The sequence below is a fragment of the Typopeltis vanoorti genome, chromosome 5 (assembly GCF_054136105.1).
Source record: "Typopeltis vanoorti isolate ZY-2024b chromosome 5, IOZ_Tvanoo_1.0, whole genome shotgun sequence".
NCBI lineage: Eukaryota > Metazoa > Arthropoda > Arachnida > Uropygi > Thelyphonidae > Typopeltis > Typopeltis vanoorti.
In genome coordinates this window covers 54,181,277-54,200,677 of record NC_143553.1, presented here as the reverse complement: position 1 = coordinate 54,200,677, position 19,401 = coordinate 54,181,277, and the positions used below count along the sequence as shown (strand labels likewise).

General features: G+C 32.8%; 1 long non-coding RNA gene across 1 annotated transcript in view; it reads right to left on the bottom strand.

Annotated features, from left to right (window-relative positions):
* The window catches only part of LOC150106420 (uncharacterized), a 127,874-nt gene that overhangs the window by 22,332 nt on the left and 86,141 nt on the right, over positions 1 to 19,401 (bottom strand). The window contains exon 2 of the long non-coding RNA XR_016548344.1: positions 11,853 to 12,150. This is a non-coding gene — a long non-coding RNA (uncharacterized LOC150106420). The remainder of the gene's footprint in view (positions 1 to 11,852; positions 12,151 to 19,401) is intronic.

Below are 19,401 nucleotides of genomic sequence, written 5' to 3'. Positions count from 1 at the left end.
CTACATGACGTTAACAAGGAATTACCTCAACATCACCTATCGAAATAACAGAGACACATATCATATAACACGACCTACAACAACTCTCTATATCCCCACACCCTTCAACAACTCATACGGTTCTTTTGTGAGATCACATTAGATACCCAAGCAACTCAACAACCTACCAAGAAAGTTAAAACACGTAGATAACTACAGAACATTAAAAAACGAACTCTGGAAAATATACCAACAAAGTTAAGAAACCATTAACACTAATATACACATCATAAATCACTAGCATCCAATGCCTACATCCCATACATAAACAGTAGCAACAACACAAATAGTGAAGGCTAAATGCCACTCTCTTCATAAAAGCTAACCCAAGTTTCGAAGTAGGTGGGATTAACTTGCCTCACTCAGCTACAAGTAATCCTTATAAGCAAATGCAGAGATTTGTATGTATAATCACTCTTTCTCAAACTTTAAAAAAAAATAAAAATAAAAATAAAAAATAAAAAATTATACAAAAAATCCTGCTTAATCTTTATTGTTAATATTAGAAGAATATGTGTTGTAAATACATAATATAAAGCAAAAAGGTATTATTAAAAATTTTAATTGAAATCCAATGTAGGAATTGCAGCACTTAGTGCTGAACTCTGTAAAATTATAAGGTGCAATGTCACACAAGATGTTTATTGTATGTATAAATATTTTAGCAATCAATAAAAATCAATAAAATTAAAAAAAATGAAATAAATAATAATATAATAATTAATATAATATAATATAATTAAAATTAATACAATAATAATAATAATAAATGCCGCACTTTATGCTCTGGATTTTTGTTTTCAAGGTAGAGCCCTGGCACTATTTCTTTTGAGACTACACCCCTGCTCTTTGTCCGTACAAGTCTTCTTAGACGATGGCGATTTCATTCCTGCCAGATTGTCTTAGGACCACAGTTAGGCCTCTTAGACAAGAAATCTAAGTTATTTTCCCACTGACTAAACAACCGGGATACCTCGATTTTCGAGAAACCAGTTAGCTCTGCTATTTTCAAAATCGTTGCTCCAGTCAGGCGGGCATTCACAATAAGCCCTTTATCAAACTTCGAAAAATCCTTTATTTTTCTATTGTGATCAAAACTATTGACGATTACTGACCAGCAGTATTCTTAAATAGTTGCCTAGAACACGGGGTGACGCTCGTGACCAAGTAGTTTGCATATACGCTGCGTAAGTTTACGTACGTCTGCATAAAGGTTTCTAATTCACTGACCAGTATGTGTAGAAGTACTATCACTGAATATTAAACTAACATAATATCTAGAAACGGATATGCTGTACCGTGCTGTAATGTGAAACAGGGTTATTTCGGATCACTATATTGAACTATATATTGTCTCTTCTACTCTACACTATCTTGAAAAAAAAAAGAAAAAAGAAATGCATCATAAAACTGCCTACGAGGTTCGATAAAAAAATTTACAATTAGATAAAAAAAGATACACTAAGAAAAATATTGATAACTATTATTAGATTCATCGTAAGATCCCTTTTGAAAACTTTTACAACGTTACAATGATATAATATTACAGGATATAACCGATGAGAGCTTATCGTCTTTCGGATCGAAAGTTATCGTGAAGTTGAACTTTATTAAATTTAACCACAAATGTTCGATACTCTTCTTTACAACAGAAAGAATTAAATAAGAGAACTATTGTGTATTTGCATCCGTTTTGCATCCTTGTAAGTTTGCAAGCTTTACATAATAGCCAAAAATATTCACATGTCATTCACTGCGGATAACTGAACTGCGGTACCAATGACGTACTGAAAAGCCGCTGATAGGAAGGATTATTCATAATATCTTGCAATAGTTTATTCGCATGCGAGTGTTCTAGACCAGCGTTTCCCAAATTTTTCCTACGACGGAACATTTCACAAATTTCTGAAATTTTAACGGAACACCTTGGTTAGAGTCGCAGCATTTAAAGCCATTCCAGGCTCATATTAATATTAATTTTGATAATTTTTCACGGAACACTTATTTACTTTCCGCGGAACACAATTCGGGAAATTCTGTTCTAGACCATCGGTACTTTGTCCTGTGTAATTAACTTGTTGTAACTATCGCATTAGCATATAATCCTCACTGACTTCTGAGAATGAACCCGACAACATATGAAGTGCCGAAGTTTTCGCTTCGTTTGTCAGACCTGACAGCCTTCAGTGTGGTCTTCTATTTATACCTTTGAAGTCTTGTTTTAAAACTCCAGTTGAGCTTTGATACCATCATAATCGTTGTCAATATAATTTGAGATCTTCCTGAACTTAATGAGCAATTGTCAGTGAGTGAAATCGCCATTCCAAATCGCTGCTTGTATTACTATACAGATTAATACATTTTTCATTCATTTGTTAGGCAGAATAGTCTATCATACCCATATAACTCGACTTTCCTAAACCTAACTGTGTGTACACGGTCTATCTATTTTCGGAAGGGCATCCGACTTTCCCCACTCTCTCCACCTATGAGAATGGCTTATTTACCATACTTATCAGATGAAAAGCTATCATAGATGTTCTTCGTGGCCTAGAAGAGAATCGAATATATGCAGGGTGATATTACAAAAATTAGTAATTAATATCTTTTTTGAAAGAGTGCATCTACTGTATTTGGAATACTAGGTTCGTCTTTTGCACTAGAATACACTGGAACACTGGTTCAGTTTTGTCCAATGAGTTTATGTTTTACCCTCATAAGGTTTTCGAGTTTCCATATGAACGTAATAGCCTCAGATTCATAATAAATTTATGTGAAATAATGGCTCTCTTTCCACTCTATATACATCACTCGAAAGAAATAAAATGCCTTTCTTTCTCATAATGTAGCTGAATTGTTGGATTAGCACAGACAACAAGATGATGTCGGTGCTAATCGTTGTCAATATAATTTGAGATCTTCCTGAACCAGATATTCTAATAAACACCTAGAATAAAAATGTATGCCCTTTTGCAGAAAGTTTAGGCAAAGAAAATATGTTTACATTCTTAGAATAATTTTCTTCCAAGATTCTTTACCTATTAATTATTATTTATAACCCTTTTCTCACTTAAGCATGTTCTTGTATTTATATGGCAACTGCAATTAACTTCTTATTCGATTTGTTAAAGGCCATTAAACTCTAATGGGTGGATCGTGTTGTGTATCATCATTCAAAAACTTTCGTTCTTTCGTTCCACATCAGCAGTTGCTTGTTGTTCTACGATCTGGCATACAAATACAATTTCTTTATCTATCTTTTAAAGCAGTACACTAATACTTTATGAAAAAGAGGGGAAATCACCCAGTGCACTTCATTTTTAAAATGTTTGAATCTTTCATTTTAGAAGTGCAAACAACTTTTGTTTACCTTTACTTTTTTTACTGTTATCGATTTTAATGGAACAGTGAACTGCTGCATACTTACTGAAAATATAAGTTTATTTATCCATGAATCATCTTCTCAGTATCCCTCCCAGTTTTTCTAACCCTTCATTAACTAGTCCCAATCTACTAGGAGAATTTTAAATCGCCGGCAAGGATGTACTCTATCACCTCTGCTTTTTAATATATTTATATAAATAAAATTATAACAACCTGGAAACACCATAACCCATTTGTTATGCAAATAAACCTACAAATAAAGATACGAGGGGAGCCTGGAAAATTCTGATAAACGCCTAGAACAAAAAGGATATTAAAGCAACTGATATAACCACAAGAAAGAACATACTAGTAGCAGAGTTATGAGTTATGAAGGTAACTTATGTTCTTATATTCTCGTGTGTTCTTTCCTGTGGTTATATCAGTTGCTTTAATGTAATTTTTGTTCTAGGTGTTTATTAGAATATCTGGTTCAGGAATATCTCACATTATATTGACAACGATTATGCAGGTTTCGAAGCTCAAACTGGAGCTTTAAAATAAGACTTCAAAGGTATAAATAAGAGACCACACCGTGGACTGTCAGGTCTGAAAAACGAAGCGAAAATTTCAGTACATATATTATTATTTTCAGATGATCAAATTGTATTAGAAAAAAAATTTACACTGGACAAAGTATCGATGGTCTCTAGAACAGTTTCCAGCCCCCCCCCCCCAGCGTAGATACACTAGTATTTGCAGACGATCAAATTGTATTAGCTACATCAGAAGATGATCTACAAAGATTAGTAAAATCATTAAATAAAATTTCAGAACATTATAATATAAAAATATCAAAAGTAAAGACAAACATAATGGCTTCCAAAGGAGAAAACCCAATAAGAATTAAATAGTGACAGATAATAAAATATTAGAACAAGTAGATACTTTCAAAGATCTGGACTGCGATTTATCATATGATGATGAAAAATATATAGTCATTAAAATATCAAATTTTGTTAAAGTAATCTTGGTACAAACTATACCAAAATCAGACTACTGTATATCACGTTCTTTCTAAACCAAGTTTATTATATGGAAGTGAATGAAACATGGACCATAAAAAAAGAAGAATGCAAAGCGGATTCAACCAGCAGAAATTAAATTTCTCAGAAAAACAACTGAATATTACCATGTGGGACCATAAAACAAATGAAGAAATTTTACAATTCCTGAATATAAAACCAATTAACCACTATATAAATAAATGTTAACGAAAATGGCAAGAAAATCTACATCGAATAGACAATACCCGACTGCCAAATATACTATACAGATACAAAATAAATGGAAAAAGAAGAATTGGGTGGCCAAGAAAGCGATAGCATGAGACCGGAACAGGCCACTTTGTCTAAAATCCATGACAGAAAGAAGAAGAAGAATCAACACACGCCTTGAAAGAAAGTTAACTAGAGTGTGTGTTGAAACGCTAAGTATAAATTAACGTTTTCATAACATGATTTTTTTCCATATCTAGATCCTTAACTGTTCCTTGCAACAAATTTGCAATCATTCAAACAAATAAAATAAATGTAACTTTCCTTGCAAATTCGATAATATTTATGCATTTAAACTAAATCAATACAAGTAAATCAATGCACAACAGAACGAAAAACTGCAGATATTCCATGCCCTGGTTTCTCAATGTGCTGGTAGCTCCAATTGACTTCTGTTTCTTCCAAAAAAGTGAAGAAACGTTTCAGAGGACTTCATTTCGTGTCAGATGATGTAATCAAGAGAGAGAGAGATGTGAAAGATGTGAAGATGTGCTTCCATTAATAAGAGGCCCAGTTCTGAAGTGATGGTTTCATAAAAATATCTTAACTATTCTAGGTGGAAGTTTGTGCTTGCAAAGGTGATTATAAAGTGTGGAATAAAGCTCAAGAAACGTATTCGTTTTTGTTTCAACGAAATATTTGCTCCATTATAAAAAATTACAAAACATGATCGTTTTATCATGCGTATATAATTTTATTGTATTTCGATGTAATCAGCCCTTTCTCAATACTCTGTTCCACTCGAATGAAGTAGATAGCCCGGCGAAATATGTCTAAAATTTGCTGAAGTATGTTCTTTTAGAGATAATTTGCTGGAGTAAATCAGATGGTAAAGCGGCATCACTCAGAAATAGCTCCTTAGATACTGTATTTAATTCAAACCGAAATGGATATCAACCATAACGAATTAAATAGACCCTACAGAGGGGATTGATGGGACCAGATTTTCAAACAACGTGAAGTCTGCACCACCTAAACTCAAGAACATTACTGCGAAGAAATACAGAACTTGTCAATTTTTCTGGACATTTTTCAGGATGTCATGTTTCCATGATTACAGAAAACTATATAATTATATACTTATACAAATATGATATGCCTTCGTGAGTTCCCTCGAAAACGGTAGCATTTGCGACGTGGAATGGTTTAGAAGTATGAGCTCTTCGTTTTCACTGAAGCAATTTATACTTTGCTTCGGTATCCCAGTGTACTTCTTTTATCTCCGGTGATTATTACTTAGTAGATGAATTCCGGGGTTCTCAGAATTTCCTTCAAACATATTTAAATTTTCAAGTTCTGCTTCCTTTGGAATGGTTGAGACTTGGCAAGACGTGAGTCAAAGCACGTTACGTTTGTATATTTGTATATCAAATTTAAAAACTTAACATACAGATATGAAAAGCAGCAAAGATTCACCAGGTCAGTACTTCTTTTGCGTTTTAGTTTCAGGATTAGACTAAAATCTTGTTTTAGTCTAGAGGTAGAGGTAGTATTTCTTCTGTTGTTTATGACATACAGAGTTTCTTGACCACTCGAAAACCATTTTTTTTTAGTTTTAAAATTCATTTTATAAGAAACCTGAAAGCCGATTTTTTTATAAATGTGCCATTGCTACCGGATCTTTCCTGACGAATTATTTATTTCGTGACCTTTCCGTCCATTAGTAAAATAAACTAATTACAAGTAATAAGTTTATTTTACTAATGCTACCTACACCGAATCAGATAGCTTCATTGTTTCATTATAAAAACACCCGTAAATTATAACATTAAAATATTAACTGAGGTCCTTTGGTAAGAGCTCACAGAACTAAACTTAATTCCTCTTATGCAGTTTATGTTATGATAAAAAGATTCATCAGGTCAGTACTTCTTTTGCGTTTTAGTTTCAGGATTATACTAAAATCTTGTTTTAGTTTAGAGGTAGAGGTAGTATTTCTTCTGTTTATGACATACAGAGTTTCTTGGCCACCTCGAAAACCGTTTTCTTTTAGTTTTAAAATTCGTTTGATAAGAAACCTGATAGCCGATTTTTTATCAATGTGCCATTGCCACCGGATCTTTCCTGACGAATTATTTCTTTCGTGACCTTTCCTAGTCTGAAACAAAAGTCGATATTTGATTATTTTGTTCCATTTATATGGCATAAATGTTCGTGTATACTACGTAAAATTCCAACAGACACTACCACTGCGCAATAGGCGAGCATGAAGATGGCTGCAGGACCACAGGACCACGCATAAGATAACAAGTTGATAAAGTAGTCCTCAAACATTAATAACTTGCTGTCCTATGCGTGGTCTCAAATTCGCGGAGGTGAAATTTCTTTTGTATGAGTATCAAAAAGAAATTTCAAAATATACAAAAGAAATTTCACCTCCATGAAAATAAAATACACATACAAAACAGATTTCATTTATGACATATTAAGAAATTTTAATTTGATATTATATTAATGAAGATATTAATTATTTTAAATCCAGTAATACTAATAAGTATTATTTTCCAGATCTACAACTTTATCCTATTTCACGAATCTAATGCAATCTTTATACCAATTCACAGAATAGTAGATAATTTTATGCAGCACGTTCCTGGCTGCAAAAATAAATTTTTAATTTTCCGAATCAGTATGTGCCAGATATGTATGTATAGTTCGAATATAATACGTGGGTATTATATTCGAACTATACATCAGAATTTCCAATAAATCTAATCCAACAGTTGAAGGTACTATTCTCTAGTAGGGTGGAGTATTTGCCTTCAAGATTAACTATAATTTACAGATGAGCAGAAAAAAAATACAGAAAACAAGATTTGTAAAATTTCATTTTTCTTAAATTTGAAATCATGATTTCTATTAGCAAATGTGCAGAGAAACAGAGAAAGCATATATACAGAGTACATATTTTTTTCATTTATTACAAGTAATAAGTTTATTTTACTAATGCTACCTACACCGAATCAGATAGCTTCATTGTTTCATTATAAAAACACCCGTAAATTATAACATTAAAATATTAACTGAGGTCCTTTGGTAAGAGCTCACAGAACTAAACTTAATTCGTCTTATGCAGCTTTATGTTATGATAAAATGTAGCTGCATAATTACCAAATTTAGTCGTCAAATGTCTTACCATTTAAGTAATAACTATGAAGACCAAATCCTTGTGGGGTTGTTGATCTCTGGGAAATATGAACGAGCAGAGGTCCTAACGTTGTTGTATACCAAATTTGGGTATCTAACTCTTATTGCTTTAAGTAAAAGTTCTTAACATATAAACCAAACTCTTAAGATACGGCATATAGCAAGTGATATAATTAAACTGATAAATAAATAGGCAACGGCCCTAAATCGCCTTACTAACCAGAAATAGGATTTATACATTCCAATTTTAAGCTCTCCGATAACGTTATGGTTTATTACAGCAGGGGATTTAAATTATTAGTATTAGTCTTTAACTACTTTTATCAGTTGCTCTTGAATTGTTCATTGGTCAAATATTTTATAGGTTCATTGATGTCAATAGTTTAAGACTTTAGAACATTATTTAAACAGTTTCGTAGTTTTATCTTTATCCCTCCAATTTTGCTTTTAATTTACATTAATCCCTAAAAAAATATCCTTATACAACTCAAGGTACTAATGTACCATGACAACCAATATTCCCTCTAAGTTGCGTACAATCGCATCCAGGCAGCAGCAGCCATTGCAAGCCCTCGTGGGAGGGCTTTCAATATCACTGTCAAAGACAAAGCACTAAAGAATCGTGTTTTTGTTATGGCAGTATTAACACAGAAGTAGCTCAGCAATGTGTGATTTTTAAAAATTTTAAGTTTAAGCTCGCCAACATGTCAAAGCGTACAGTACAAAGATTGGCATAAGACGATCACGATTATTAAGCAGCGCGAGGTTTTAAGTTATTGTGGCTAAATGAAGCTGAATGTTTATTCAGCTGAATAAAAATATGGAACCTTCTCATTTTTTTATATAATTTGAGCTTAACTGAACCTGGGTTGATCAAGCCAACCCAACTGTTGCTTAGAAGACATCACAATTCGCGCATTTCCTTCCTTGACTTAGAAGGAAAGTTGTTTTCAACCTTTAGTGAGTGGGAGTCACATAAAAAATTCCCACATACCAGAAGTTGCAGAAAGTACAGCATATTAATTCCACGCGTGGACAGATCTTAAGATAGAGAGAAACCACTTTGATTAGTTGGGGCCATCTCTAGCTGTTCAAAAAGCTGGTCATTGGGGAACACTTGATGAGTAAAAGTGAACGAACTTAAGGAGGAAGAGGAGAAACTGATTTGCTTGGTTTGCAGTTGGACAGTACATGGATGTAGAACAGCCGTTGCTCCGGTTGTACAAGCTTAGTGGAAAGAGGGGAAATAATGAATGCCAGCTGAGTGGAATAGCATTCATGAAAGTACCTACAGAAAAGACATGAAATAGAAACACACTGTCAATGAGACAGCATTGGAGATGAAGCTGTGAAGTGACAGAGTATCTTCTAAAGTTGTGAGGATTTGAGAATCGTACAGAGTAACACCTAACCAAGTAAGGAGGTTAAGTTCATTTGTGAATTACATATTCTCTATTCTCTATCAACACTCTTGTTCCATGTTAGTTTCTGAAATTTAAACCTAAAATAGATAAATTTTTCATAAATAATGAAGCCTAAAGCACTTGTAAACATGAGCTGAGACGCAGGATTTCACGAAGAACTACAAAAAAATAATAATAATAAATATTAAAAATAAATAAAATAACTGTTTCTAAAAGAAATGTTGTAATTCCTATCTTGAAATATTTTATCATAGGCTTGGATCCTGGATACAGCTATCGCATCTGCTAATCGTCACTGACCAGATTCCAACAGTTAAGAGGAATTGGAAGCCTTGTAGAAGACTCATAACACAACATATAAATGGAATACAATTAAAACAAAAATTTACGCAAATTTGACAAATCTTTTGGTACACAGGTATTTAGGGCTTTCCTTTCAGACCACTTTAAACAAATTTTATATTAATTAAAATTAAATTAATATGAACTATGATTTTAATCTATAAGTCAGCGTTTTCCAAACTGTGAGGTGTACCTCCCTTAGGGAGGTACAGATAAAGTCCATGGAAGGTGTGAAGAACCTTTTAGTTTTATATTGTTACAATAAATCCTTTCATAAAATACTAGTTTGTGAAATTATATAAAACCATGAGTAACATGGTTTTATATAATTAGTTACAGAATTGTATAATTATTCCATAATTGTTTAGGATAAATAATTAATTTTGTTTCATTTGTACATCTTTATTTTTATATCTTTGTTAAGTTCATTTGTATTGCTCGCATTGTTCATTTGTATTCATTATAGTGTTTGGATTTTTAGGGGATGTGTAATAATCACACCTCCCTTTAGTATAATCTTAATGTGTACATTAAGATTATACTAAAGGGAGGTGTGATGGCAAAAAGATTGGGAACCCCTACAATAAGCAGAATTCATTTATCATATTCCATTAGAATTACATTAACCGATGTTATAAAGCACCGATAAAGTAATGAATTTTAGGCTAATTTAAAAACACGCATATCTGCAGTGTATGATATATTAAGAGTAGGTTTCTCTCGCACTGTAAGGCGAAACAGGAGGAGAAGAAACAAGACTTTCTGTTGAGATGGAGATAGTTTTCGAGATTTCTTTATAGGTCTTTTTCATCATTTTCTAATATTCCTAAGCAATGTAATATTTAACGTACAATATTCACTTCCTGTGTAATTTTCCACAATTTCTAATGGACGATATTAGAGTATATTGCACAAATGGCATAATAAAAGCAAAAAAAAAAATGCATCTGATATTTTCATGATTTCCGTGATATATTCAGCTAACCAGGAGTGAAAAAACCTTAGGGTTTTTCCCTTTAATTAGAAGATTTTTTCCACTAGCTTTCGAATTTAGTTTTATACTTAAAACTGTTCTTTTTTTATTTTTAGTAGAAAATTTTAATTTTTTTCAACATTCTCGTCACATTTGTCTGCTATTAAATTAAAATAACTGATAGCAAAATATTGAAAAATTATATTTTCTGAAACTATATTTTATTAATATTAAAGTTACTCTAATGTGACTCATACTTCACAGTTAAAAGACATTTTAAAGTCAGAATCATTTTCTTTTACAAAAAACAAAAAGAGAAAGAAATGCGTCGTTTTCGTTTGCGAAGTCATATTAGTGATGCAGATATAAAGTGACTATTCCTTGGGGTAGTACGGACTGGCTACTATCGACTGGTTGCTACTTTAATAAGGTTCTGGGAAGAAATCGTTCAAGGATGTAAATATCGAAAAACAGCTTCGAAAGAAAAAGTTTCTTCTCTTCTTTTGGGACACTGAATCCTCACAAACGTGAAATGATTTAACACAACCACTAGTATCCATCTGACCAGAGAGTTAGCAGGTCACTAACCTAAGCGCTCAATCAACAAAAAGAAGTTCTTTCGCAACAGCAACGGTCTATAGACAAAGCGCTTGAAAGAGCTCCATCATTACCAAAAAGAGCCGTTAATGTTGAGAAGAACTTGACTTCTTCCTACTGAAACTCTTACTAGCGTCTATTGCAACAAAATATACTTTACTTATTTCTTTTAAAAAAAAAGATAATGGTATAAATCTCTATGAACAGAGCCATTTAGCGATTGCATATCCATGACACGAAACTACGATTAATATAGTATTATTTTTTTTAATTCAAATGGTCAAAAAAAATTCTGGTAGTTAATGCATATTTTATGTGATGCATTAACAATTTTATTATTTTAATAGAAATCGCCATAAACAATAATTAATTTATGTTCAATCAATTCCATTCCATTTTCCAAACGACAACTTTGTTGTTCTTTTAAAAGATAAATGTGAATGCAAACAATACACTTCTCAAAACATCGCTTGTTATCTCTTTACATGTTTAAACATCGTTCATATGATCAAACATTAATCCATTATTTGCACTGAAATATCAGTTAATGTAAATATATTTCTCTGATTTGTAAATTTGAATAAATCTATTTAATTTCTTTATTAAATAAATGTCTTTTATATAACTCACCATACAAAGCTAGCCAGTTGTACTGGAACTGCATGATTTAGTTTCGGCTCTGCTACGTATAGATAGTCTTTATTACTTCTACCCTTATCCTGTGTTATGTACTTCGACAGACACCAGCAAACGTGATTAAATTCTTGCACGTAGGTTGTGTGTTTGCCCAGACCACACAAATTCTTCTTTTTCGCTTCAATCAGTGTTTGCTATCCAGTTGTTGCATTTGTCATTCGATTATATCATTAATTACCTCTCTCAACATGAAAAGGTTAAAGGCTACAGCACGAGCATCCACAGATCCTACCTAAATAAAGATAATGTGATAGAATTTTCCTGACAGCCGAATTGTTCAGATCAAAGAGTAAAATTTAATAAGGTATGTGGGTGTGAGCACGCACGCACACACACACACACATTTATTTTTCAATTTGATTTGTGGGCTTAAGCAGCGCATAAGAAACAAAGAACACGCGCGCACATTTACTTTTAAATGTAATTTATGGTGTAAACAATACAAGAAATCCATAGAAATATATATCCTATGAATTATTTGTGAAAATATCTTTCGCTAAAGTTATTATTACTGGAGTATTTTTCCTTTTCTTCTGCATTTATACATAATATAGATGAATAAGAAATAACATAATATTATTAATAATGTAATATACTGTGATTATGATTATATAAAGAAATAACAATGTTAATAGCAATAATATATTAATATTTTTACTGTTAGTTGACACCTCCAAGGAGTTCAAGGACTCATCGTAGGAGGTCACTTCACACTGAGCAACCTACAGTCTGTGCTAATTTATTGCCATCTTCACACTAAGAGCCATCCTACTACCTTCTGTTAACAGTATTTTCGAATGTTAATTACATGTGTTCTCTGGCCGATTTGTCTTAATCTGGGATGAAAAATCCAAGTTACCGAAAGAGAAAAACCCTGCTATTTCTGCAAGAGATCGGCTAATTCACCTTTAACTGAAAAAGCCCATATAAAGTTTTTTTTTCTTTTCATCAAGAAAATCGAAGCGCACAATGTAATAATATAATATAATATAATACACAGCTTCCTCTGCACAACATATATTTATTATATTTTATTATTATTATTATCACTTTGGACTGTTAGTGAGTGGGACGATGATTTTACTGGTCCTGGAGTCTCATCATTATCAGCCAGTGGGTGGAATCCTTTAGATCAGTGGTTTCCAAACTTTACACAGTTGCAAACAAGTTTTTTTTAATATAAAACGTTTTGTGTTCCATCAAGAATATATGGATACATGAGTTCATGTATCCATGTATATATGATGTTGATGTTTTCCGAATTAAATAAGCCATGTTATCATAGATTATTCAGCTACAGGACAGAAATATGTGTATAACCACAACTCATGGAGATGAAGTCTGCTGAATGACGGCAAGCAAGGTTGCTCTATTATGTGCTAACAAGTAAACGTCAGGTGGTACATGAGTTTCATCTTCAAAAAGAATTGCCAAAACTGTTTTCATGTCCTTTCTCTACCTCTGTGGTTCTACTTGAATACATTGGTTAGTCTGCAGACAGCAAGATCACTGAACACAGGTAAGGAGGAATATCTAAGTTGATGTCTCAACCATTTTAGCTGATTTTCTGAATTGTTTCTATTAGATGTCGTTGCAGGTTTTCTTTAAGAATGATAGTGTTAGGAATGTGATCTTGCCATGTATATCCTAATATCGACTGAAGACATGTTGTCCCAAAGCTACTGATATTAACTTTGCGTTGAATTAATCGAGCAGATTTTTCACACCAGTAAAAATATCTGATATTTTTACTAGTACCTGATATCGATATTAATAACATGCGCATTAAATGTTGTTGTTTATTTATTAATAAATAAATAAATAATAAGTTATTATTTATTATGTAGTAACTTATTTAATAAATAGCAAACAAGTTGAAGACTTTTCACTCGCTTAATTTAATTAATCGTTAATAGTTTACTTTTCGCTATCGCTACGCCAGATTCGAATTTTTTTTTTTAATATTTTCCGAAGACTGGTACTTTTACTTTCCCGAACAGTATCGATCCGCGGACTCCATTTTGAGAAATGCTACTTAATGTGATATGGAATTTAACTCAGTACGTGATAAGGAGCTTAACGTTAATTAATTATTAAACAAAAACTTTTTAAATTAAAATAATGATTTTCTATTGGGTTAACATATCATTCAATGATGTTTCTCGCCTGATGGTTTCATCCATAATTGCAAGGATATCCGAACAATGAAAATCTTAAACACTGCTATAAAAGGGCAATATATTCACTAGGGAGAAGTTTTCGTTACTGAGGAAACATAAAATATACAGAATGCATAATGTGTCCGATCACTCTTAGCATATCGCGACAAGTCCATATTCTTTATATATATTTGGTGGGTGCTTATTATGATCTGCATTTTGTATCCAAACATTGGCTTAAGGAAAGACCAAGAAATGAAAGGTTAAAAAAAATCACTTAAGGAAAGGTTAGATTACTCATCCTATGAAAAGAATCTGAATAGAATATAAAACCTAACAAAGCTTTTACATTAACCGTGAATGGCCTATGCTTCGCAGCTATTTTCGCTCCATCCGTTCTAATGTATGCATTTTCCCTTCAGCCTTGTGGCAGAATATGCTACAAATCAGGGAGATGATTATAAGCAAGGTAGTTTCCCGTTGCCTTCCTTGCGGTAAGTATGTTTATGACTGTAGCCGTCTGTGTGTGTGTTCACGGTACCGGTTTGAGGGATGAAAACTCCGAGTTACTTGGAGTAAAAAACCCTACACTTCCGTATGAGACCGGCTAACTCAACTCACCTTTAGTCGAAAGAGACCAGATAAAGGTTCCTCACGTCATGGACGGGAATAGAACCCAGGTCTTTCCGACCAAAGGGCTTCGTCTATACCGACTGAGCTACTGAGGCTCATCCGTTCTAATAACCATCTAGAAATATTACAAATAAATTCCTTACATACAGTCATATACCAATTTGAGCTTAAAAGTGTTCGCACACAGTTAGATTAATGTTTTCAAACATTATGTTCGTATTGGGAACGACGCACCCGACATCATATCATATGGAAATATTTTCCCTAAATAATAAATTGCAACATACTGTTTTTAAATATGACAAAAAAAAAAGAAAGAAACTCGTCAATAAGAAAAAGAGTTACATTTGATATATAAAAACTTAAAGTTATTGAATTCCGAAAAATGCACAGAAGACGTGCCACATATACCTGGAATACCTTTCTATTGCTCAAAAGAAATCAGTATCACTTTTATATACTACTTTACTGTTGTATTAGTAGTACAAAGTGAATTCGTGTAACAATTTTATGCTTCTCAACCTATCAAGTTGTGATCATTTTCCAAATTAATTGTGATAATTAGATCATCGTATTCCCTCATAAAATGAGGACATGTAATCATTTTTGGATTATTTCCTTTTCTTTCTTTCTTTCTTTTTTTTTTTGTTGAAATACTTCTATTTCAGGAAAACAGAATTCCTGAAAAAAATTCCTTTATTTTGAAAGAAAGAATAATTTCCAAGCTACATACTGAGAATTCTTTTATTTGTAAAGAAATCATTTACCAAGCTACTTATCGGAGTAGTTCTTTGCGATGATTTATACATGAGTACACCATATTTCATTAAGTATTACTTTCTTTTAGTTTTACTTTCCTCCAGAAAAAATAAGAAACAGTTTCAATAAATAATAAATAATTACATTCCTTCACTGACTATAAAATAAATAAAAGGTAAGGTTAGTTCGTGGAATGTGCAACGCCAGTTACTTAGGTACTCAGCTGGATAGTGATGATGGTACATGTATACAGTATATATAGCAATGGGGCGTGATCTCTTTTTATACTACAGCAGGCATTATAAGGCGGGTAGATGTAAGCCTTACAATAGTGCTATACTGAAGATTAGTTCAATAAGAATGCCTTATGACTATAAATTAGCTGTTTTTTCCTTCAGGATCGCAGTTTCGTCTGTTGATCACTTTAAGGAAGTTTGAGTAGGAATCCACTATAGTGGATTCCTGCTTAATTTTAACCCGAAAGTCACTTTTGGTTCCGACTGGAGTAGTTGACTTAAGTCTGCATTAAATGGCTAACATTATAAAAATTCTTAATTGAGTAATAATAATAATTATCATTAGTGTTCTCTCTCTTGACAGGTCCAATGGTATATCTCAGCAAATTCTCTTCCTCCAATTTCCTCTGTTTCTTGCTTCCTCCTTCATTTCTTGATATCCTCTTGTGCCCATTATATAATCAAGCATCATTAGCCATCTCCTTCCTCTTGGTCTTTCCTTCAATTTCCCCTTCTATCATTCTTTTCAGTAGGGTCTCCTCTTCATACATGTCCTATCCAGTTATGCTTTCTTTTCTTATGGTTTTTAGTAAATTCCTTTCTTCTTCAACTCTTTGTAATACTTCTTCATTGGTGATTTTTTCAGTCCACTTAATTTTCTCCATAACCATATTTCAAATGCCTCCAACATTTTAGCTTCTTTCTACCCAACTGTCCATGTTTCTGTAAGGTCATAACTCCAAATATAACACTTACTAAGCCTTTTCTCTTTAAATTTTTATTCATTTTATTAATAACCAAATTTTTTCTTGCTATAAAATGCATATTTTACTTTGTTAATTCTTTCTTTTATTTCCATTATTTTCTTTCATTTCAATATAATAATACTTGCTATAATATAAATGGCGTCATAAGGTTCGTTGTGAGCCTCGTCTCTCTCTCTCCCTCTCTTTCTAGAGCCCCACTTCAGTAGCTCATTCCTCTCTCCAAGCAAAATATCTACTCCTTTTATCTTTTTATTTGACTTCCATAGTGTGTTCTTTTCTCACTTATCGTGCACTGAATTATTTCTGCTGCATGTATCCTATAATATTTCCTTATTAACTTCTATTCTTTCATCGCATTCCCTCATTTCCACCTAACAACCAAATAATGCAACCAATAAATATTCATTCTATCCTCATAGCAAGCATTTCACAAACCTATCGCTATCTCGATCACCTCTGAATTTCTCTCGTTCTCTCAAAACCCAGATAATCAATTCAGAACACAGCAGTCCAGGTGTGGTTATATCAAGACTTTATATGTAGAGTGACAATAACTTCCTAATCGCTTTAGGAAATTATTGTCACTTGTCAATGTTCCTTTAACATGCGAATTCTTCTTTATGTTATTATGCCCACTTCTGCAATATGTCCTCTGAACCTCAACTTGCATCACCTCTAAATCTCTCTCAGTTTCTTATAGTGCAACCTCATCGATGTCATACACAAGTTGCAATTAAAAAAAAAATCCAAAGTGCACAACGCGCGCTTTGATACTGAACGGGTAGCCATTATCCAAATGAATTCTTTTCTATTCTCTACATCAGATTACTATGCAGGATCTCTACAATGTTAATAAAGGAATTGTGCAGGATCTCTTTATTTACCATTGTCTTCCCAATTCTGTATCACCAACTAGATATCGTCCCTCAAATCAACCACAGTTAATATGAAAATTAAACAATTGAATCCAATCGCACAGTCCTGTTTCACACCACCAGTTATCTGCTCCACCATATACTTTATTATGCATCAAATCAACCCTAATGCCATTAACATAAAAATTAAACCTCAGCAATCCAAGTGGCACAAAACACTAGTTATCTAACTTGGTATTTCCGCTCCCGGTATATTACTCTCTTATGTTGTCCATCAGCTACTCTCTAATCCATGTCACCAGCTTATTGAACGTGAGTAAATTGCTGAAGCAAGTCCTTTCCTTCACATGGTTGTGCTGTTCGCCAAATCTATCATACTGTTACCCACCCATTCCTGATATCTGTCTAAGGGAGAAAACATCAAACACAAAACAAATCGGTACCATTCGAATTCCCTAAATTTATAATTACCGAAAGATCTAAACTAAACTCAGAAATGTTATTGAAAAGAGATAGGAATCAACAGTTTCAAGAGTGGTTATGATAGGATTATTTGGCATTTCAATAAAGATATGAATAATCTATGACTTACTGGATAACAAATGCCTTGACATCTTTGCATGACAGTGAAGTGAATTTAAAAGAAATATTAAATCTGCGATGAACAAATCCCTGTGGAAGATAACTTTGTTTTAGAAGCTAGACTGGAGTAAGTCAAATAAATCAGAGGTTTCAAATCACAGATAGATCCTGCAAATTTTCTAGTCTTTCAAGGAGTTTTTTTATTATTCTTGACGGTATTTATAATTTTTTATCAGCAAACGAGAACATGTACCTGCACGTTACTTTCACATCAAAGCATGTCGTAAACCAGTTTTACTGCTAGTATAAGAAATATGAAATTAATTTTTGATACTCATAGTTGTTTCAATGTTTTATGTGAATCCAGCTAAGAAAGGCAGTAAACCTAGAGTGCATTTATAAGTAAATTGATTCCTTTATTGTAATTTTATTTTGCGTTGTTATCGTACTGAGAATGCCTATGATACTTAGGCGAAACTTTTACAGCTAATAAATTTATTTCACGTAAGTTTAAGTTTCCGTCTTTAATTTTATAAGTATGTCAACTTACTTACCTATATTAAAACAGAATACATTTGGTATTACTAAAGTAGCGTGGATGAATTAAGGGTTGGATAATCCGTAAAGTTTGTTCTAGAGACCAAACATGGAACTTTTACAGGTTAATTCAAGCTTGAAATAAGCGGTATGTTGTAGCCTAGTACTTAACGATTAAATCATCCACAACTAACTGATATTTTGCAAACAACCATACCCATGATGGGATTCTAACCGGCTTATGGGGTGGAGAGTAAGTATGCTGTCAACCAGGCTTGCACTTTACAGCGAAGTTTTAAAGTTAACAGTATAAAGTTTACACTTCGAAGATCGAGTACATACGAGGTCATTTTTGTTGTTGCGGCTATCACATTATTTTTTCTATTAACAAAATGTTTCATTTGTGAGAAAATAAAAGAACTAGTTTGAGTGCTCTAAGTACGTCTTGAATATCGACTGCACGTCTTGTATAATGTATGTGATAAATTAGCCTATCTCTCATTAGGAGGAATGGTCTAAGCTGGTTTTCAAGTAAAGCTCAGTTAGCCATTCTTAAGTGGTGATAGTAATTCTTTTTTCCTCACAACCATTCTAAGATAGCATAAATATTCAGGGACCTAGCCGTCTCGGTAATAATTCTGAACGATTCGACGCAAACCAACTTACAATAATTTAATCGCATGATTCATCTTGCGCATATTTAGTCAATTTAATTTAAAATATTTAACTTAGACTTGCCATATGGATGTATTTTACATTTTGATTTTAAAATTATAATTCTCATAATTTTCTATTTCAAAATACTTATTTTAAATATCGCATCATTTTTTTGAGAATCGAATAGTTTTTATCTTCGAAGACTAGACATAAGACGGAATAGGAAGGCAATCAAGGAAAGGCAGGAAGCCGAGAAGACAGATGATGAAGATTGCACG